Genomic DNA, 22,847 nt, shown 5'->3' with positions numbered 1-22,847 from the left:
TGCATGCGTGCGTGCGTGTGCGTGTGCGCGTGTGTGTGTGCGTGTGCGTGTGCGTGTGCGTGTGCGCGTGTGCGTGCGCGTGTGTGTGTGTGTGTGTGTGTGTGTGTGTGTGTGTGTGTGTGCGCGTCTGCGGGGAATAATTTTTTTATCCGGCCGTTCTGTTTGTGGAAAGCCCACAAACAGTGAATGGTGAATGCTTGGACGCTGAACAAAACACAAAACAGTCAATCTAGATGTAGATGACGATGATAATGACTTCGTTTGTTAATCCATTTTTATTCGCTTTTGAGTAGCAACAACTTACGACAACAAAAGACGTTGCTCGCATCAAGAAAATATACTTCCATTATATACATGCTTGCTATTATAAACTTTAACAAAATACTATAATGGCGTCTGCCTAGTTTGCTTCAGGGGTGATGATGAAGGAAGAAAGTAACTGCTAAAACTCTATGACTGCTAGATAGCCAACTGTAGTAATAAGTCTAGTCTAGGCTAGCATATATGCAGTCATTGTTATAGGTGCGCAAGAAAAGACGTGGTTGGTTCGTTGTGCGTGGTTTTGGTGGTTTGTTTTCGATTTGCTGGTGTTACGTGAATTACTACGTGCTCCTCCTGCCGTAATATTACGTGTTAGTGCTCTTGTGCCACCTGAAACATCGTGAGTGCTGGCAAAGCGTCTGTGTCGTCGCCGTACTGCGCTGCTGTAGCAAACGCACATCGAGGTCGCCATTTGACAAAATACCTGACAAGTTGTGCGTGCCTACGTGAATCAAGAGTCTCTACTGCAAGTTCCAGTCCGTCGACGCGACGTGTGAAAAATGCTGCGTGTTCTGCCGTAAGTAATTGTTTATCGTGGTGCATGTTACGCGTTGCCGCAGTGCTGTTTTGTTAAACGTGTTGAGTATATTCCTTGGTGTTCGGCTCGCCGCGCTTCTTTTATTGTAAATTACCGGCTGCGTCGGCGCGGTCATAATGAGCTTCCAGGAGCGGCGGCCAGTATGCTGTGTGAGTGATCGACCCCCTTGCCATTGCCGGCAACGAAAACATTATGCTGACGGCCCAGCGGCCGCCGCTTGGCTTGGGTGGATTCGACGCTAAAGCTTGTTTCATGAAAAAAAAAAAAAAGAAAACTGCGTTAATTGTTGTAAAACAAAACGCCCACTCCCCGATTTTTTTTTTTTAGGAGGCAGTTGACCCACAGTATATTTTTTTACAGGACGTAGGCAGCTTATCATTGTTCTAACGGGTAGTTTTCGTTTACGGGTAAAGAAATGCAAGGAGGCTGCATTACATTTGTAGTTATAATACGTAAGAGTTGCATATACATTGAATTTTCAACATTTAAGCATTGCTAGCAACTTTATAAGTAGTACCACATGCACAAGGTCTTTAGGCAGTGAAAATTTGACCAGATAATTGTTTAGACGTCGCAGCTTGAAAACATGCTGTTCCAGCCTGCATTGCTGGTGCAGTCACAGGGCAGCTTTCGCTGTTTTAATGCAAGAAATTTTTCCACCTTCCTAAGCTCATCCAGCATCGTCATGATCAGACAGAAATTCTTGTGTGGTGTGACATTATTTGTAGCTGGCTTGCATAAATTGTGTTGACCGTAACATATTGAGCATGGGTTAAACGTGTTGATTCTTACAAATATGCATGTGATGGGGATACAATCACGGTGCGAAAAAGATTCAACAGGGCGTGGGCTTGCCACCGTGCTCCTTCACCATCCTGTTTTTTCGTTTCGTCAGCATTTCAACTTGCCTACCCCTTGGAGGTATTGGCACGCTGAGACGTTCACTATGTGCCTCAGAGAGAATTTTAATGGCGCCATGAAGACAAAATACAAGTTTGTGTTATTCGAAATATTTCGTGTGGTATGGTGCCCCCAGCACTTGTCCAAATGCAAACGATGCTTTATTCACTGAGAAATTCATTAATTTAAGCTAAAATTTTGGTTTTCCCGCTAAATCGTGCATTTTCAGGGTCTGCAATGACATCACAGGAACCAACCGCTCTGCAGCCGATTGGGAAACCTTCTTACCGTTAGTTAACCTAGATGGTGCCACCATACCGTGGCAAGCCGCTTTCTGCTTTTGTTTTGTTTTTACCGTATTTAAACGTGGCTTGTTTTTGTTCAGCGAGAAAATAATCGTTTCGTGAAACATAGTGCTCGCTCCACAAATATGGTCACGTAAGACACCGTTGCTTGTGTCAGTCGGCCATTGTTGTCCGAGACAACCCCAAAGCCCCGCAGTCCTGTGCAGCTAAACCAAGCATAGTGCGCGCAGTACCAACAGCAGTACGCATGGGTACTTCTATGCTTACGTGTGCTTTCCTAACCTTTACTGTTGGTCCCACCATTCTTACTACTGTAAAAAGAATGTGCCCTAAATTTAAGCGCAAATAGTTCGTTCGGCAAGCTTATAGCCTCTGCCTAATTCGCGTTTGCTGTTGCCGCCCTCCGCTAACTGCAGAGCTGGCTGGTATGACATAGGTTCTGTTGCGGGAAATGAGCTAGTGGGTCGCATGGCCATTTCCTTTGTTCCTAATTTGTAGCTTATTTGAGTGGAGTTTATGTTAAAAATGGTGTCAGCGTGATTCTAGCAACGGAATCCTTTGAATGAACCAAACTTGTGTTTTCTCTTCATGGCTCCTTTAAAAGCCGTAACCACGTTTCGCACCCTCTGTACCAGAGAATATGCTTGCACAGTGGAAATCTGGGGCCACAGATTTCTACCACCTAGGGATATTTAATAGGCTTAGTTTAACATTAATTCAGTGTAAGGATGCTTCTGTTCCTTTAAAGTATGGCTGAAAGCCTTGTAAGGATTGTCATGTATGTACAGTGCTCACGGATTGAAACGCGACACTGCAAGCGTGTGGCCTGCGCTACATGCAGCGCCGCCAGTGGACGCCCGTGGAAGCTAGGTGTTGCATTGTGGTATACCACGAGGATGAGAGTGTTTTGACCATAAGCTTGCTGCTTCCGGTTGCCAATAAGCGGGGCAGTGGTTCCCCGCAGCGACAGCGGTGCGCTGTCAGCGACAGCGGCGTCCATGGACGGTGCTGCATGTATTGGCGGCCACGCGCTCGCAGTGTTGCGTTTCAATCAGTGAGCACTGTACTTATTTTTTAGCTTGAAAGAACTGAAGGTGCCTTTTTTGCACCTACAAAAAACAAATTCTGTCATGTCCTGTCAGAGCGAGTATTTCACGGCTTGTTTACTACTCGAACTTCCATTTTTTACAGGGCCAGGTGTTTGACATGGAGGATGTACGTTGTGAGCTACCAGAAGAATTGGCTGCCTCCTGTTTCTATCTATCCTGCACGACCTGTAAGTGGAGTTCATTACGGCTGTGAAATGCATGAAAATCTCGATTTTGAAGGCTGAGAGAACATGAAAACATAGAAAACCATTGTGGCATTCTTGTGGTACCTTAGTGATATTAAGACATAAGAACATTGCAGAGATGGGGCAAAAAATAAGGAACCGATGAGGGTGAGAAACTTCCTGGTACCTTTCTTATTTTTTTTGTCGCATCAGGGCTGCGTCCTTGCTCCATGAATTAATTAATAACGACTTTGTCACCCTTGTTCACTGTGGTAGTTGCGTGGTGCCCACAGACAGTGTGTGGGGATTTTTCTTCTACCGCCTATTACAGATGAACTAGATCTTTAGACTTCTACTCAAAAGTCATATTATGGATTGCATTACATGAGTGAAACAATTCCATGCACCCAGAAATAGAATTTAGGTGAATTCACTTCAATGCCCTAGATGCAACTTGTGCCTAGCAGTGAAAAGGGTGTATTGCGTGCCTTTTTGCCACTGTGTTTCATGTAGTGTAATGAGTCTCACTGGCCATCGTAGCCCCCCCCCCCGAACAGCTATTTACTCTAGCAAATATAATGATGGTCCTAATTATAGAAGGGTACCCGCCGCGGTGGCTCAGTGGCAACGCCTTAGCCACTGAGCAGTGGCTCAGTGGCTAAGGCGTTGCGCTGCTGAGCACGAGGTCGCGGGTTCGATTCCCGGCCGCGGCGGCTGCTTTTCTGATGGAGGCGAAAAGCAAAAACGCGTGTGTGTACGAGATTTCAGCGCACGATAAAGATCCCCAGGTGGTCAAAATTAATCCGGAGCCCTCCACTACGGCGCACCTCATCGCCTGCGTTGCGTCAGCGCGTTAAACCCTACAATCAATCAATTGTAGAAGGGTACTCAGCAATTGAAGAAAGAGCTGTGGGGGGTTCTGGTTTGTGTATCAGACTTTGTTTGGAATATTGTTATGTAGCCACGGATAATGCAGGGTTTTTGTAAAAATATAGATTATCGGAGCAAACTTGTGCTCCGCAGTAAACATAAAAAAACACAAACCTCGAATGAGTCAGCAAAGGGACGTGCATGGATGAGCGTTGGCGAATTGAATGCTGCAGGGTTTCTTTTGCACTCATTCATTTAGATCGAGAACATTTTCAATAAAAAACAGGAAAAGCTAGGATAGGGATCGCAAAGCAACACCCTTTCCATATCAAACAGGACTGCTGGTGCAGCATACAAAGGAAAAAGGGGAAAAAGACGGTTCCCTTAAAAAAGTATAAGATTGCAGGGTGTGGCCAGGTGCTTGTAACAAAATATTTTGTAAACAAATCAAATGGCGTGGTTGGGGGCAATATTATGATGTTTATAGTAGGAAAAACCTGCATTATTTCCGAACAGTATGAATGCTCTGTGTGCAAACATATGCAAAAATGCTTGTGTGTTTTTAGCATTTGAGTGCACGTTACAGAGTTGTCAGCTCAAGTTACTGCGGTAGCTTTCCTCATTGCTGGTAAGCATAAACCCTGAAATTAAATTTGCTGTATTCGACCGCTTTAACCCTTTCACTGTCACTGATGTCCTGGTTTGTCTTCGAATTTCTCCTCCACGGTGTCACTGACATACCGGTGCGTTTTTTGTTGTGCGTTGAAAAATTCGTGCCATGGTGCAAAGTTGGCGCACCTGCACTGTTTGTGCTATCTGTCAAATCTTTCTAGTAGCTTGTATTTTCACAAAGTACAGAGCGACCACGCCCAGCTTTCGCTGCTTGGGGGTCACTCCGTGCACTGTACATCTGTTGGGATGAGTGACCACGTGGCACGCATGCAATGATGGGTGCAAGTGTGCTATCCACCACGTTTTTCTAGGGTTGTTTTTTATTTCTGTTCCCGTGTCTGCCACCATCGACACAAGGAAATATAAAAAGTGAGGAGCCAACCTAGAGGTTGGTCAGTTCATGGTGATGTACATTTTGCTTTTTGTAAGCAAGCACAGACAAACAAACTAGACAATGCAAGTGCTGTCTCGTAAACGAAATGCACAATAAAACTGCTGGCTTTATAGGTTCCAAAGAACGCGTAGACACAAGCAACTACTCATGATGACGACTGATCAATGCCTGTCTTAGCATGTTCATGCAATTTTATGTTGCCTTCCCTGCCCCCCTCCCCCCCCCCCCCCCATATTGCTTTGTTCCCACAGTGCTGTACAATAATCTCATCTCAAATGTTCTTGCGAGGCTGTATAAATGCCCGTCATGAGGAGGCCATGAATCTAAACAGTACTTAGCTCTGGGTTGTGTTGCCTATGTAACAGTATGTCATATTTGATGTTCGTAAGCTCATTAGTTAATTTATGTGGTCTAAATTTTGTGGCTAATTTTGCAACCGAGAAGTTATACCTTCTCTTTCAGGATACTTGGTTCAGTTTTGTATGGGAACACTTTTTTATATTTATAAACATAACCAGCAAATGTTTGAGACGTGTTTGTTTAAACCCCTTCATATGCGATCAATGCGTTTGTCATTTCAGGTTCAAGCGTGGCAGTGGCTATCCCGTCCTGTGAGGGGTAAAGATGAGGCGACACCTGGTGTGGCAGGCGGCAGCAGCACGTATGGATCCAACCTGAATAAAATAGTCAGGTTTGCAAGAGTCGTGTGATTCATGTGATTTTCGTCAGCTTGCTCTTACAGAAACAGCTGCAGCATGAAACAGTGACTGTGGAGCTGGCTGACATTTTCTACATGCAGCTGGCTGTGGGGCACTGTTATTTGACAGCATGCAAAGGGCACTCAAAAGGTGGAAGCTTGTGGGATACGTAGAGGACGGAAACATAAAGGATTCTTGGAGGACGCACAAAGTCGGTGGCGAAATTTCAATACAGGGGACACACAAGGGACGAATGCGGTCTGTTGCCTTCAAGACATATAGGGGACACACAAAGGCCGTATGGTGTCTGTGTTGCCTTTGGGAGATAGACTGGACGCATGGAGGACGGAAACACACGGGACACTTGGAGTACGCAGAAAGTCGGTGGCGAAATTCCAACACAGAGGAAACACACAGGACGCACGCAGTCTGTTTCCTTCGGGACGCAGACTGTCTTTTGACTGGACATAGAAATTTTCATAAGGGCGACACGCGAGAAAGAGAGAAAAGCGAGAACTCTCGAAGTGACAAAAGAAAAAAGGAAGCGCGGAGATCAGAACGGGGAGGAATGAGGCTGTAGTAGATTAAGAGACCTGTAAGAAGAAGAAGGGAAAAAAATGGAAAGGATGCGAGCACATTGGGGTAGTGACTACGGTGTCGGCACAAAATTCCGGGTGTTCGACAGTTACTCATCTCGGCAGCGGCGCTTCCGGCATTTGTCGCCTAGCAGACGACAAATGTGAGGGAAGCTGGCGCCCTCTTGTTCCTCCTTTATTGACTTCCTCCCCCTTGTGTTTCGCCACATTTTGTTGCCTCGCCACAGTCTCAGAGCGGCCGTGTTCTTTGTAGCCGCGGTCTTCCTTGTCGTTCTCTCGTAGAATTGAGCCCGCCACACGTGTTTGCTTGCCGCGTCCCAGCACGCCGAGAACTCCTTTCAGCGCTTGTCGCCGGGTGCTTTTTTCTCTTGGCTGCTTTCCTTAACATTTCATCCCGACGCGCCTCCTTTCGCTTCGCTACTTACATTCCTGTCTATGTTCCTGTCTTCTCGTCATCTAGTTTTCCCCCTTTATGTCATCGTAAAAAAGGAAGTTCGCTTCCTGCACAGCTTAATATGGCGCTGGCCATAACTGGGCGACGGCTTCGCAGCACTCTTGAGCGGTGCACTACGGTATAGATGGCGCCTTCTCATCTGCAGGCCGCGCCACATTGTTGCTGTCGTCCGGACGGAGCCCACGCCACTTTCCGATCGAGACCTTGTTTTCTCTGTTACTCACGCTCGCGCGAACAAATGAACGCGATACGACGACTCGGACTGAAAGAAAAACTAAAGGCCAGAAGGTATTTCCGCCCCGAAGTAATTCTCCCTAGTGCGTCCTATTGTTTGGTTGCCAGACGCTGTAGGCGACAACGCCACGCCGTTCCTTTCGGCGTTCTTTCCGAACGCGCGGGGGCAACAACGAATCCGAGTCCCCCCCTGTCGTTCAGCTATCCTTTTGCCGTCAAGCCATTTTTCACCTTGTCTGGGGTCGTCCAGTCACCCGGTTCTCGCGTTAACCCAATGAATCTGGGTCACTTCTCGGCAAATTAGCTCGGCGTTAGAGTTGTTGGCGCTTTCCGCCTCGTGAGTGCTTGATGCTTCGTAAACACCGATGCTCGCACCCCGGCCCCGCTTTACTTTTCCTTACCGTCGTTGATGCTTTCGCTTCGAGCTTTACACGTCGCGATTGTCCCCCAATTAATACATACATACATACATACATACATACACACACACATGCATGCATACATACATACATACATACATACATACATACATACATACATACATACATACATACATACATACATACATACATACATACATACATACATACACACACACACACACATACATACATACATACATACATACATACATACTGTAAAACCCGCTTATATCGAACACGGATATATCGAATTATTGCCTATATCGAACCTTTCTATAATTCTGATAAAAATACACGCATTTCAATCTTTTTATATCGAATGCGATTTCGCTCACAATGGATACATCGAGCTGAATGAATGACCGAATTTATTGTCAAAGAAAAGGAAAGGAAAGTCCTCCAGCAGCCGTAAATCCTCACACCTAGGGGTGGACACCGGAACGCCTGCTGGTGTGGGGTTTAGGGCAGAGGATGAAATATTTATAGAGAGGAGACACAGAGGATAGAGGATAGGGCAGAGAGGGGCATATTGACAACTTAACACACACACACATGCACACACACACACGCACGCACACGCACGCACGCACGCACGTACGCACGCACACACACACACACACACACACACGCAAACGCACACACACACACACACACACACACACACACACACACACACGCACGCACGCACTAAGTCTGGTCCAGAAAAAAAAATTCCCCCGCACCTCCCCGAAGGAAATCGTGCAGAAATGCGAATGCATTGGGTGCACCGATGAGTGTCTTGCGAGTAATGGCGTAATTAATGACGAGAGTGTGAACGTAATCATTTATTCATCAGCACCTGTTTGTGTTATCGTTGTACCTGACGGCCACAATCACTGCCTTGTGATCACTAAAGTGCACGGTCAAAGGGTCTTTGAGAAGCATACGCGCGTCACAGTTTCGCGTAAAGACCAGATCAATGCAACTCCCGTGAATGGTAGTGGGGCACGTGTCGAAGCCGGCAGAGAGACAATGCATAGAGTGCCTGGTCTGCATGTACTCGACCAGCCACTCGCCACTCTTCTTGCGCACGTCAACGTTGAAGTCGCCAACCAAGACTATGGGGTCAAAGGGTTTGGAGCGCACGCGCACACTTTCCATAGCCGATCCAGCTGCGCGGCAACGGCGTCTCGAGCGAGGTTGGGCGCGAGGTACACGGTCACCACAAAGACTCCATCTCCGGTGTAGGCAAGGGTGTACAAGTCCTTGTACGGAGACGTGTCTCGAACGGGAGACGTGGCAACGGCGTGCGATATCAAGTTCCCATACACGTTAGACACGAGACTAACACCGCAGTACTCGCCGTCCTTGCCGCTTCGAGCAAACTAGTACAGCTCGCTTCAAGCGCATGCGTTCGGCATTGAGCGCGGAGAGATAACACCTGCGGGCGCACGCCGACGGAGCACGACAACCGCCGACTAAGAAATGCATTCGCATTCACGATGACGACGACGACGACGAAAGCAGAAATACGAGGCGCGTGCTCACGTGCGCTCGCGCTGGAGGAATGCAGGCGCACGCCGCTCGATGGACGCAAGACAACCCCCGACTAATAAATGCATTCGCATTTAAAAGAGATACACAGTCCACACAGTTACTGGGCTAGGAAGTGTAGTGCCAGGCGGAGCCCTGAGGTATCCAGGTAGCCGCCCAGCACCTCGTGGACGCTGTCCCGCTCCCTGGTGTTGCCCGGTGGCCATATCCTCTCATCGAGAGGCCGAGCCCTTCCTCTTAGGGCGGCCAGCAGTTCCCGCCTCCCTGCCGCATACTCGGGGCACTCGAAGAGCAGGTGTGGCAGGGACTGCACAGGTGCGCAGCAGTGCTGGCAGACAGGGCTGTCGGCCAGCCCCAGGCGGTGCTTCCGTTCAGCCGTCCACACAGCTCCCACACGGAGGCGCAGGATTGCCGAACGCTGCTGTCGGGGCAGCCGTGCGGCCCGCACAGGTGGTGGGGCCTCTCGAGCGGCCAGCCGTGGGTCCGGGTGCTGTGCCCGCACGTGCCGCTGTATAAGCAGGCGGGCGTCGTCCGCTGCTCCGAGCCGGATTTTTCGCTCTCCTTAGGCACGCGCCAGGCTTTCCGCAATACTTGGACGCGCAACGGTAACGCGGTTGTCGCTTGCGACTCCCGCGAGAGATCGAGCGTGTCCAAACCGGCCGAGGCAAAGTGGACCAGCTCCACGCTTGCACGCCGTTGGCGCAGAAAGCGCCACATAGCGCACTGCGGGCTGCGGTGTCACCGATCTTCAAATCCGCGCCACTCGCTGCCCGCACTTGCTCGGTTCGCTGGGTTCGCCGTTATTCGCTTGTATACATGCTTGTCTCCTCTATGTGGAAGACGCCGAGGACTACGTACCGCTTCCGAGTACGAGCGAAGCCGTCGCTGCCGTGGCCCTGCTACGGCGATACTGCAGGGCGATTGAGGGCAGCGGTGGTGTGCTTGTCGACTGTTTAGATACCGAGGAGCAAGCAGCCACCAGCAACGCGTTGAGCTCCAAGAAGCAGGCTACACTCACGCAGTTCTTCCGCCCCAATAAATGATTGTTTTCTTTCCGATAAAGTGTCTTATCAATAGTGAACTGCAGGGTGATAAGAGCTCAGCGTTAGCTCGTGACTCTGTCGGCAGGATTGCTCTCGTGTAATTTTTTTGCTCCGTTTTCTATGTCGAATTTTTGCTATATCGAACTAATTTAGAAGCCTCGCGCAATTCGATATAAGCCGACTTTACTGTACATACATACATACATACATACATACATACATACATACATACATACATACATACATACATACATACATACATACATACATACATACATACATACATACATACATACATACATACATACAACCAAACATGCATGCATACATGACGGGTACATGAATGTCGTAACTTACATTAATACATACACATGCGTCAAAAATTTCTCGGGCCACTTAAGCGGGCTTATGTGCTTTGATGGCGAAAGCCTGGCGCAGTATTGTGACCTGTAGCCTTTATATACACCCTTGTCGACACAGCAGACACGCCTATTTACCGTTCTTAATTCACCGTAATCCACCTCAATACACTTTCGCCCATCTTTTAATTTCCCTGTTTCCATCTTAATCAGACTTAATCGTGTCGACTCGTCTTATTCCACCTAATCAATAATGAACCGATCTTAATATTATTCACCATATAATTGTAATTCGTGCACTATATCCCTCTAATCCCAAATCGGCCCAACTATCTAACCATTACTATCCATCACTGCTCAATCAGGCACTACTTCGTAATCATTAATAATCTCTTATACACGGCTTGGATCCTTCGGGTGGCTGCTGGCCTTCCTTGAGTGTTTGTACCATTCCTGTCGATCCGAGACTCATTCAAGGTCAGCTTCAAACTAGAGATATAAGGATGTTGCCTTGATAAAGGCAAGCTGGCGTGACTGTCGGGTTGAGCACGTATATCATCGCCTAACCCGAACCACGGGGCGTTGTTACGAACAGGGTGTTGAACCGGAACCTGAACCGAACCGAAAACCGGAACCGAACCCGAATTTTCGCCAGGAACCGGAACTGAACCGGAACCGTATTTTTTACGCCATTTTGGAACTGAACCCGAACCGGAACGAATCGAAGGAACCGTTCCGAACCGGTTCCGGGGCCTCAAAAATATGATTTCTGGTTTTCCATTTTGGTACCCTACCTTGCGTCTGAAGATATTTTGCCACTCGCCAGACAGCACCATGAAATATTTTGAATAGTCTGCAGTTCCCAAGGCCCATCATGTTCTCTTCTAACTATTGCCCTCAATTTAATGTAAAGTTGTCCGTATATACTATCAGTTTGCGTTAGGTACTGCCCATCTCTCCCAGTTATCTTTTACATTTAGCATAACTTAAGTTATAACGCATATTCCCAGGCAACATATCATGGAATCGTTCGCATCCTCCTCCTCGGTATATTGGAAAAAAGACCATTCATGGCAAGACACCCGTGATACGAGTTTACCTCTTCATCTCTGCATTTTGGGCCCATAGCGTTTTTATGAGCCTTTCGTCTGGTGGATTTTTATGCCGCGGTTGTTTGCACGGCCGCCCGTGTGCACGTATGTCTTTTGCATCTGTGTGTCCTTGCTTCTGCACGTGTCCCCGGCATGTATGTTTCCTCATGAGCGTGTTTCCTTGCTTTGCCTTTTTCTTTGTTAGCGAAAAACCCGTTATCGTTAATAGTATAGTTTCGTCGTAACAGGTAATTTAGAAACCTTCGTCTTAGGGCCTCATGTTTCACCCTTACGAGTGCGATTAATAATGGCCTGCCTTGTGAATATCCTACGTCGCGCACCGAGTCAGCTCCCCGAATTTCGTCTCTCGAGTCAGTCAGCCAGGACAATCATCTTTATAGGTGCAGATATACATCAGGGCCAGAAGCGATGAGGGATGTGCTATCATATTATTCATAATCATGTATTGATGGCAAATAGGAGACGTGAAAACGTCCTACCTGCCTGCCAAAACTGACTAGGCAACCCAACTAGCTTCGTTATGGTACGCATACGTACGGGTGGACATTAAGAAGTCCAGGGGTAGGTAATGCATCTTCGAAAAGGGCGTTTTTGTACGTGCGACATGCTTCGTCTTTAAGCAATCAAAGCTGTTTACAGAAACGTGTTTGGGATCGTGAGAACGCTAAAAGGTCACATCAAACGACACGTTTCACGCGATGCATGCCCTTCCTGGATGCTACAAAACCATCCAATTTCCCTGCGTCGTAACTTTGTGTCGCCCACTTGACCAGTTAGTCGCGGCACAGTTTCTAAAATCTGTATGCGATGAGGTAGTTCATATTTCTGGAGCACCAGTTTCGTCTATTGGTTTCACCTTTATAACCAATTACGGTAACCATGTTTCCGGAAACCTGTGGCGTGCTCTGCAATTTCAGACTTTTTCTGTAAAATTACCCGCATGTACAACCTTTTGTGCGGCCGATTTTGGAATACGCCACGGCTGCCCTTAACACTGACATTAACTCAGTCAATGCACTGAAAGGAATCCAAAATGGCGTAGCCAGGTTAATTGCTACGACTATCTTGTCGCATCAACATCTCCCGACCCTGAAATTCGTATCTCGACCTTTCTATTGAGGAATTTGATCGCGGGGCAGCTCGGCTTCACTTATCTGAATGTTTCACAACGTATTTCATTTTACACCTCCGTATTACCATACATTGTAACGAGGTCATCGCATTTCTAAGACTTCCAATCAGGATGCCGCCTATCCGGTGCGGTCCCATACGACAACCTTTCAGGACTTTCCTTTTGCGTATCTCCAGGGGATGGAATAAGCTTTGTAAACTAAGAAGCCATGATCGCAAAATACTGGGTAAATGAAACGTGCCTCCCGTACATCAATGTATCATCATCTTAATCGCTGCGTTCAAGCCCTTCTCTCAAGTAATGCCCAACACTTAGACCTTGTGTGGATCGCGACATGCACGCGCACCCCTTTTTGCCTAGCCTTCCATCGCTCCGGGCATTGCACAGCGCTCCTCGCTCGTGCGATGGGAGCACGCCACAACCGGAGAGTTCGTTGTCGTCGGGGGGTAGTCGACCCTTTTCCCCTCTGTTTTACCCGAGAACCAGTTCTTCCTCCGCAGTAGCGCCACCGTTTGGCGAGGTCGGGTGGGACGTGGCATGACGAGAGGACGCTCTCTCGCCTTGGGGATACGGTAGCACGCTGGTCCGAACCTGGGGAACACGCCACAAAGAGACACTTCCTGACGAACTCGGAGACTGCACCCACGCTCGCACGCGCGGCGCACCGCTGCTCCGGTATTCCATCGGTGAGTCGAACCATCTCGATCTCTAGCGTTGTTTAAAGCTTCGCTACGAATGTTACCATTATGGCCTACGATTAGTCTGTATGCAGTATATCTGATTTCAACGTTGCAATAAATGCTCTCATTGATGTTGTGCTTCATCGCCTCCTGCCTTTATCTGTCTTTGTAAACAACGGACCCGTCCGCAGCCGGCGCTCGCAAGACCTGTTTGCTGAGTGCGGATGGCTGCGGGATGGGGAATAACTACTGAGTGAATCGTAGAATGCCACAACCTTCAAGACAAAACAAAACACAAATAACGAATTCTTAGCCAAGACGCAGACACGGCCACAAGAGTACAGCGTTGAGAAAGAAATTTATTTTCCGCAGAAGCACTCCGGCTGCTTGGCATATAAGTAAATGACAGCGAAGCTGGTTATAGATGAGCCCAGACACGGGAAGAGATCGAAAATTGAAGAGAGAGGAGGAGAAACAGTACCGAGGAAATGAGCGTTTGGGAATAGATTTGGTTCCAGTAAACTTCTCGACATTCACGCCTGTTTTCTGCGCCAGTTCAACTCTAATAGCTTAATTTTCCCGTTAATCTTGTGTCCCCGGCAGCTCCGTGTGAATACATAGTTTCTCTCATGTCTTTTTTCTTTCTCGTAATGGCGCATGTACGGTCCGCTTTCCGGAAGAATCACCTGTCGTCCCATTCTCCCCTGGCTTCCTTCGCAGCCTCTTTCCTTGCATCACCTGTTTATGATAATAAAGAGGCGACTCGCCCGGGCACATGGGCATAGCTCGCTCCTCGCGGTCGTTCCAGTGGCTCGTGCTCTGCCCCAAGAATCGGGTGATCGGCTATGTGGCTCCTTTTCGTACGTCGCTTTCCGCAACATTCTGGTGCCGTCAAACCCAGAAGATCGAAACACGAGCAGACTGGACTTGACGCGGCGCAAACGCTGACGTACGCTAGGCTGGGGATTCATTTGGATCCAGCTGATTCGGGAAGCCTTGTCCTCGAACGCTGCTCGCCGCTCGTGCTCGTGCTGAAGCCACCTGGTCGCGCGCCTTCGCTGCCGTATGCCGTGGCGGAGCTACGCCGCCACCGTGACTTCCTGAGGCAAGCCGTCACAAGAGTCATAGCTACAACTGAATCCCTGCTACCGGATCCAGACGCACCAACCGAGCAGATCCAGTTGTACCTGCGTGCCTTAAACAGCAGGGATGAGGAAATGAAGGCTCTGACCATCGATTTAGACAAGTTGGAAGCTGACTTCTTCACTAGCTTTGAATACGACGAAAAGGTTACCTTGATCCGCTCTCACGTCTACTTCGCCAGACCCTCCGTGGTTCCTTCCTTGGTTGCTGTTCAGAGTACCGGAGAGCCGAACGCTGATTTCACGATCACTGGGCACGGCGAGACCCCGGCGCTCCCCGGTGGCAGCAAGAGAACCGTGAAGGTCGACAATGTGGTGAACTCGCACTCTGCGTGTGGGCCGCGCGTCTGCGACCAACACGTCCGCACAGCTGCCGAGGACTCTAATACCCCGGAACAACTGGCGGAGCTGGCGACAGATTCCCTTGAGGGTCGAATGGATACATCCCAGCAGCCCGCCTAGCGACGACTGCGTCATCCTCACGGATGGCCAGGGCATCGGAGTCTCCAAGACCCGGATGACTACGAAGTGCAAGGCTGCGGACGTCCCAGACACACCCGACTTGAATTTCCTTGATGGTTCGGACGCCACTGCCGCTACTGGACGTTCCCAGCTAAAAACCGGGCATGGGTCCACGTCGCGAGCGGGTGCCGTTGCCACTTAAAAGATGGTGGCTACTTTTCCTCCGGCGCTGGCATTTCCACTGGCACCTCCACTTGCGTTTACGCCTCCTGGTACCTCTACCTTTGATCGGTGCACCGGTGTCCCGATCCTCATGCCACAAACTGCCGAATGAACCTGGGCGAGGGGAGGGATCGAAAAAGGAAACCCGGCAGCTTCAATGGCCGCGGGAACCTGATGTTCCCGCGTCTTTGAGTTTTAGAAGTACTTTTTTTGCTGTGACTGCTGCACAGCCGCCGCCGTGCTGCCGGTTAACGTCGTAGTGCTGCTCCCGACCACCCGTTTTTTTCTATACGACATGAGCCTATCGGCTGTGGTCGCCTACCACCTACTAGTTGCTTCCTCCTTCTCGACCTCCGCATCTTGGTGGCGGGGGTAGTGTGTTGATAATAAAGAGGCGGCTCCCACGGGCACGGGTGCACGGACATAGCTCGCTCCTCGCGCTCGTGGCAGTAACTGGTGTTCTGTCCCAGGAATAGGGCGATCGGCTGTGTGGCTCCTTCTTCTCCGTCGCTTTCCGCAACATCACCTTTGTAATCAGGAGTGATAGCGCGGTCGGTAACTGCAACAGGCAATTTGTTAAAACGACATTTCTGTCTGCTCCACAGCGTTTTTTTTATTTGAGTATGCCCAGGTATTTCAGGTATGATAGGTTAAGCTGGATGCGGCTGTATGAGACATCAGACTTTTAGACTCCGAAGCTGCTTTCGGTTTTCGACCGGGGAGCACGGCTTGATCTCGACGTGGAAAGATTCTTTCGAAAAGAACACTTCCTCCACGGCAGCGGTCACGTCTCCAAACGAGGAATCATGAAAGGCCGCCGAGTGTACAGGTTTTGTCAGGGCTTCGCAATAACGCCTTTAGTAAAGCACGCGCGGCCTCTTTTTCCAAGCCACACAAGTGCCTGCACCGACGGTGTGACTCTGCGCGAAAGGGAAACCCCCCTGCAGCGTTCACCTATGTTCTTCTTCCGCGATTTTCTACCCGCTCAACCTTCCTCCAGATCGTGCTTGTATACTTGCTGCCATTGCAGGTGTGCACTTAATCTCAGAAAAACGGAACAGAAGTACTGCCTTCTGTAGAATGCCGACGTAGAGGCGTCAGGGTTGTGTGGATTAAACCTTTCTCAGCCTTGTGTACCCGTGATCCATCGACTCTTGTGGTCGTACGCGAAGATGATTCTGATTTTCGTTTCATGGAAACAGCGCAATATCGGTAATGAGTCCCGAGAGTTGTCTTCCGCGCAAACGGGCAAACGAGTTGCTGTTATGGGCCGTCGGCAAGAGCCGGTTGCGCTATATTCGTTATGCAGGGGGGCAAGGGATGATTGAGTAATGGAATGTCTTCATGGTCTTCATGGTCTTCATGTTGAGGCATAATTTCCAGAAGCTCCTTCTGCAGGTTACTCTGGCCATCGCCAGCAGCAGCTGCCTTACATCTCCACAGAGCACCTAATCCATGCCTTCGAATGGCCGGTCCAGTGCGTTGTTTTTTCTGCTGGAGCCTGTGATCTTCCTCAACAAGCATCTCTGTGCCAATGATACTAATCTCGTCAGCGATAAAACCATAGACATGCACAAATATGCAACAATATGTGTTAAGGCCACTGTGTCACAGTTCCCTTCTCTTTTCCATGGCAATTTTGAGAGTGGCGTGTACCGTGAAATCAATTACGGCTATCGAAAGTAAGTATATGCGGAAGCCTGAGAGTGGCGACATATGTAGTTTCGAAAACCTTTTTATGACTCTGTAAACTAGCCTTACTTGCTATAATGCGTCGGGGTCGTAAACTGGTTGAGGCACAATCTCCAGCCATGCACTGAGCGACAACTGGATGCTGAGCGAAGCATATGCTTCGAAATCTCCAAATCCGGAAGCCGGGGTTTTCTTAGTCGCTGCCGATTCAGGCTACGAGGCAAAGGTAGGAGAAGGCCACCTTGTCCTAATTCTAGTGTTGACGGCCGAAAGAACTGAATGAATGAATGAATGAATGAATGAATGAATGAATGAATGAATGAATGAATGAAATCTTTATTCAACAACATGAGCTGCTGTTAGGGCACCTGTCTGTACACGGAATCCTCAGTCCTATATCCCCTGGCTGTGGCTGGCTAAGCGGGCCCTGTTTACCAGGTAAAGCTAGATCTTAGAGTCCTGGCTGGGCAACCACGCCATCCACTGTTAAATGGAGGTATTGGAAATGGGTTGTAGACCTGGCGTTTTCTGGCATTCCCGCACATGATGGTTAGGGTACCCAGTACAGCAGTAGTTGCAGGTGGCATGATATTCCGTCGGATATATGGCATGGAGGAAAGAGCGGTGTGGATAGAAGTTGGTTTGGAGTATTCTGAAGTTGGTAACTTCATCTCTTGTGAGTTGCGGGTCTGCATGGGAAGCATTCCCCGTTGGTGTTGATAATGGGCCGAGATGTCTGTGTAGCAGAGGAGAGGTTGTTGATTGGATTCCAGGGGTGACTATTCTCCCGCGAGAGAAGCGGCCCGGTGTACATAAGTGCGGGCAGCGGCGTGTGCCCCCTTGTTCCCTTCGTAGGATTTGAGACCAGGATGCCAGACTATGCAGACTTCGGCTGTGTTCAGGCCTATTTGGAGAATACGGAGTGCCCTTTTAGAAAAGCGCCCTCGTTAATAATTTCCTCAAGTGGTCTGCGAGTTCTTGATTATGGGGACGGTGTAGTTGGTAGTAGTTATTTCATGGGCTATTGCGGCTTCTTCGGCAGTATCGATTGATGTGGTCTTGACAATGGAGGGCGTGATTTTCTGTCCCTGTCAATTTAGTACACAGGCTACATGGGGGGATGGTGCGGATAAGGAGATGCGTCCACATAGAACATATTGTGGTAATTGTTATATTTTGTGGACATGGCTCGTGCTCGGGCACTTTTTCGCGCATTTTTTTGCCAGTCTGGTACATATTTAGCGGTATTGGTGTATGTTGTGGCGTATGCACCGGCGTATGCACGCGCACACAGTAGCGTACCTTGAAAGGTATACTTGTAAAATCTTTCACCAGTGTTTGATTATAGCCCAATTGCCGGGTAGTCGCAGGCCAGTACGTGTTGTCTTCATGCGCTCTATTTGGGAAACGTGGCGCGCTTCCTGTTGCTCTTTAAAACTGTTATGCTCGCGTAATTTTAGTAACTTTTATGTGGACGTGTTGGAGGGCAACCCAAGGGCGGTTTTTGTAGACCTGGCGGATAGTTATATTCAATCTTGCTTTTTCATTTGTTTTAAGTGCCAAGTGGAGCGTTCCATACGCGACTTTACTACTCAGTATGGCTTGTATAAATCTAAGAGTGCCCTGTTGTTCTAGGAAGCTGTAGTGATGGTCTTCCTTTGTTTCGCCGTACCAGCGCGAAATAATAAAAGCGCTGATTTTTCCGCCGCGCATTCGAGGCCCTGTGTTGGGAGGTAGTCCTGTGCTTTGTTATAGCTACTTGAAATCCACCTTGTTTTTCCCCTAAAGATTCTGCAGGTGTCCATAAGGTTATATCGTCCACGTAGATTGCATGTACAATGTGAGGTATTTCTTGTAATAAAGGGGCGAGACCTTTCATGGCAAGATTAAGGAAAATGATCGAGATTACTGTACCCTGCGGAGTGCCACAAAACAAGGCCTTGTATGGGGCAGTATTCAGATGGCCAATTACTATGGCAGCAGTGCGAATCGTAAGGAAAATGCCACACAATTGTACATTCTGGGCCCACAATCAAGAGATGCGAGACCGTTATCAAGAGATCATAACGGACATTATCGAGAGTCCGTTATCAAGAGATGATAACGGGAGAGTCCGTTATTAACGGACAACGAGAGTCCGTTATCAAGAGATGATAACGGACGTTATCGAAGCACGCTTTATATCTAAATCAAGGATGCGGATGCAGCGCTTATGTGTCTTGGGAAGCCGGTTAATGATTTACTCTTTACCTATTTTATTTATTTCAGGAGTAACAAAAGCTTGATGTCGGCGAGTTGGAATACAGGAATACAGGAATATTTCAGGAATACAGGCACCCTTACACAAGGCTCTCGGCAGGAGTGGGTGTACATTGCAACACGTACAAAAAAGAAAACTCTATGCCGTCAAAAATGATAACTAATGCAAGGTAAACAAAAGCTGCAGAAGTACCCGGCGAAAGTAAGCAAAACCAGTGTTGAAGGGCACAAAGAACAAAAAACAGAAAAGCGGGTGTTTTTTCATGCGCGCAGTGTCATACACATAAGAAGCGAGCGATATGACGGAGAAGATAGACGCCAAGAAATAAGTTCGCAGCATTCTGCGCACATACATAGTCTGCACAAGAGGCGGGGTTCATCGCGATAATGACGACATAGATGGTTAACAGTCTTATTATAAATACTTGACAAAAGAAGCCCAGGAAAAAGTAAGCAAGAAAAACAGTCTCAAACAGCAAAGCTCTACTACACTCTACAATGAAAGAAAGTGTGAAGAACAAAGGCACAGTAATTTTGCGCACTTTCAGGGCGAGGCTTACTTTTTCAGATATTACATAAATGCATCTACTGTCAAACATTCCCTAACATCCGGGGGAAGCGCGTTGCATTCTCTAACAGTTAGTGGAAAAAACTAGTTTTTAAACACATCTGTGTTGTACAAAATGTTAATTTCTTAGCGTGATCTCACCCTGTCGGACGTAATGTTACTGGTTGTATGTATTTAAGTGTGTTAATTCCTAATTCATCGTGGTAAAGTAGGTGCATAAATTGGAGCCTGTCCCAGTACCGTCTCAACTGCAAGCTTTCATATTGGGTAGTTTTAAGGAGAGCACTGGGTGATGTACGCCAATTTTATGAGTTGTAGACGAATCTAATGTCCTTACGCTGCACGGTCTCTAGTTTGGTAATGTTAATTTGAGTATACGGGTCCCATACAACTGACGAATATTGGAGTATCGGGAAGAGGAATGTTTTATGAGCTAATAGTTTTATTTCCTGGGTTGCTTTTGAAAATGCCCTTTTAAGGTACATAGCCTTCTAAGTTTCCCTCTGCTGAAGGAAAGATAACTTGGTTTAGTATTTCCTGATTCGATACGTGTGGGCAAAAGCCATACAAGATATTTAGAAAATATTCATGGCCTTCAAGGTACGATGCAAGCCGATATTGGATCGTATATGTTGCCCCATAAAAAAAAGACGCCGAAATTAGCAGACTAGCGTCCTTGAAACAGCAAAGCTTCACTTCTCTGGATGTGTTGTTGCAGCACAAGCACAGTTAACAATTTTCTTGGTGTAAAGCACGGTAGAAGGCGGTATAACCTTCGACTCTGGCTTTGCACAATAGCGGGGCCAGTTGTGCAGCTTTTGTTGCTGCCTTTCGACGCTTTTTGCAGCGAGCTCGAACCTCCTTTAACGGCTGATGACAAGTGTGCGCACCGCGGGGTTGTTGAGAAACCTCGCGCGGCAACGGAGTGCGGCTGAAGGGTATACATTGGGTATAAGCGCGCTGGCAACGCATCACCCCACCATTATCTCAACGAAGCAACTCCTCAATCCCCATTTCATAGCATGCTCATTCATTCATTCATTCATTCATTCATTCATTCATTCATTCATTCATTCATTCATTCATTCATTCATTCATTCTCTGCCCCCTTTCACGATATGCACTCCAACAAAATAAGAGTGACGTGCACGAGTCGGAGTACATAAGTTCTTGCGTCCATTTTTAGGGGCGAAGCCCCTTTGGGGCTGGGGCTCTTGGCGTCCCCTGTCATCGTCGTTCTCGTCATAATCGTCGTTCGCCTCATGTACTAAAACACCGCGAAACTCGATTACGCCTCAAGCTGGAACGTAACGCGTACTAAAAAGACACAGGGTCACTCGTTCACGCATTGCGCTAGAGAACTTCGTGCTTCAAAGACAAATACTTTAACAGCAAAGCTGTACACCTTTACCCCCCCCCCCCTTCCCCCCCAAACGGTTTCATCTCCGTTGGAAAAAACGCAAAGGCACCAACAATACACTTATACACTGTATGCTCCGCACTCACCAGGTTTCACGTTAGTGGAGACGGCCCGGGATTTTTTCAACACGCAGAAACACAGGCACGTGATGCTGCAACGTTTAACAATCAAACACGGCACTCATTACGCATTTTGCTGTAGGGATTTTATACCAGAAAGACAACCTTGAGAAACACCATTAATAAACACTCATAGACTAAATTCAACAACGCGGAGTGCCGTTTTAGACTGGATACCTTCTGCTTGCAACCGACGTGGCAGAAACTGTGGTCATTCACTGAAAAAATGCCGCACGTTTTCAAGCCGCCGCTATTTTGACGTCCCCCTGTACCAGAGTCATCGCCCTGGTTCCGTGGCATCTCTGCGACCTCGAGCTGTGAGGTGGGCCGTATCTACAAACCTGAATAACTTATGCACGCAGGGTGCACAACCATGTAGGGGTGCACGACAGAAACATTGAGAAGTTTCCTTAACTACAATTCTTGACTACGAGGTTTGCGCTTATTAGCGCCGACTTTTTTATCTACTAAGTACATGGCGGCAAATCCCTGGCGATCATATTAGAGAGTCTAATGAGCGTATACGTTGCCGATCGAAGCGCCGAGTCGCAGCGGCGGTAGATTGGGAGGGGTGTAGTGGTATCCCGCTTACAAAGTGCCACATCCCGCTTACAAAGTGCCACATACCGGCCCTCAGCCACTTTAATTTGGGTCTGAAACAGCGCGCGGAACTGCGCCGGCGAAAGAAGGACTGTCCGTTAATCATAGGTGTCCAGTAGACAATTAACTCGCACCTTTACGAGCAGGGAACGGCGCATGAATGCTTCATAGCCGTGCAACAGACGCACTACACGAGCGGGCGAAACTGCGCCGCCCCTGTCTGCACCGCATCTCCTTTCTCGAATCGACCTATCATACGAAGTGGCACCGTCCCCTTTTGCTGTAGAACCGTCGTCCCCCGTAACGTACCGATTCTTCGTTCGACGCGTGCATGAACGTGACGGCGAATCGATAACGGCCTGATTATACTAAGGGGGGGGGGGCTTTTTAATTGTATTCCTTTCTACTGCAGCAGCTGTTAAGTTCGGGCTCCGCATGTAATTAATGAAGGCCGCCGGTGGCCCATGTATTGGCGTCGCCTCCGCTGGTAGCTACGATCCCGTGTCCCTTTCATGCAGCCGCACGAACGTCAAGTTCGGAGCCGCGGAGAGCGTGTGTTGTGCCCGTCCTTTTGTGTGTCAAAGGACGGGGGCGATTAGCCTGGGTACCTCTGTCGCGTCGAAGGTGGCAGGGTCATTCGGCATGGCAAGCTGACTGGAACCTGAATGATGGTGCGTATCTTAGTGTCGAACGGGCGCGCGGTGTAAGTTTTTTGAGAATCTGCGAAGCCGGCGCCGGGAGCGCTCCGTTGACGGGTCGTTCGCCTTGAAGACGATCGCTTGGGCCTGAAGCGCCTCTTCCCGGGGGACAGACGGCAGGCGGCGGCT

The 22,847-nt window shown here is 48.5% G+C and overlaps 1 long non-coding RNA gene across 1 annotated transcript; it reads left to right on the top strand.

Moving 5' to 3' along the window:
• The first annotated feature begins 379 nt into the window (after positions 1 to 379).
• LOC144169757 (uncharacterized) lies at positions 380 to 6,443 on the top strand. Its single transcript, XR_013322517.1, has 3 exons — positions 380 to 838; positions 3,256 to 3,340; positions 5,855 to 6,443. It is a non-coding gene; the product is annotated as an uncharacterized LOC144169757 (long non-coding RNA).
• The last annotated feature ends 16,404 nt before the right edge of the window (positions 6,444 to 22,847 follow it).

This window comes from Haemaphysalis longicornis, unplaced genomic scaffold (assembly GCF_048455015.1).
Source record: "Haemaphysalis longicornis isolate Haplotype H1 unplaced genomic scaffold, Haemaphysalis longicornis Haplotype H1 scaffold_2, whole genome shotgun sequence".
NCBI lineage: Eukaryota > Metazoa > Arthropoda > Arachnida > Ixodida > Ixodidae > Haemaphysalis > Haemaphysalis longicornis.
The sequence above is the reverse complement of the archived record's forward strand: the minus strand, read 5'-3'. Positions and strand labels throughout refer to the sequence as shown.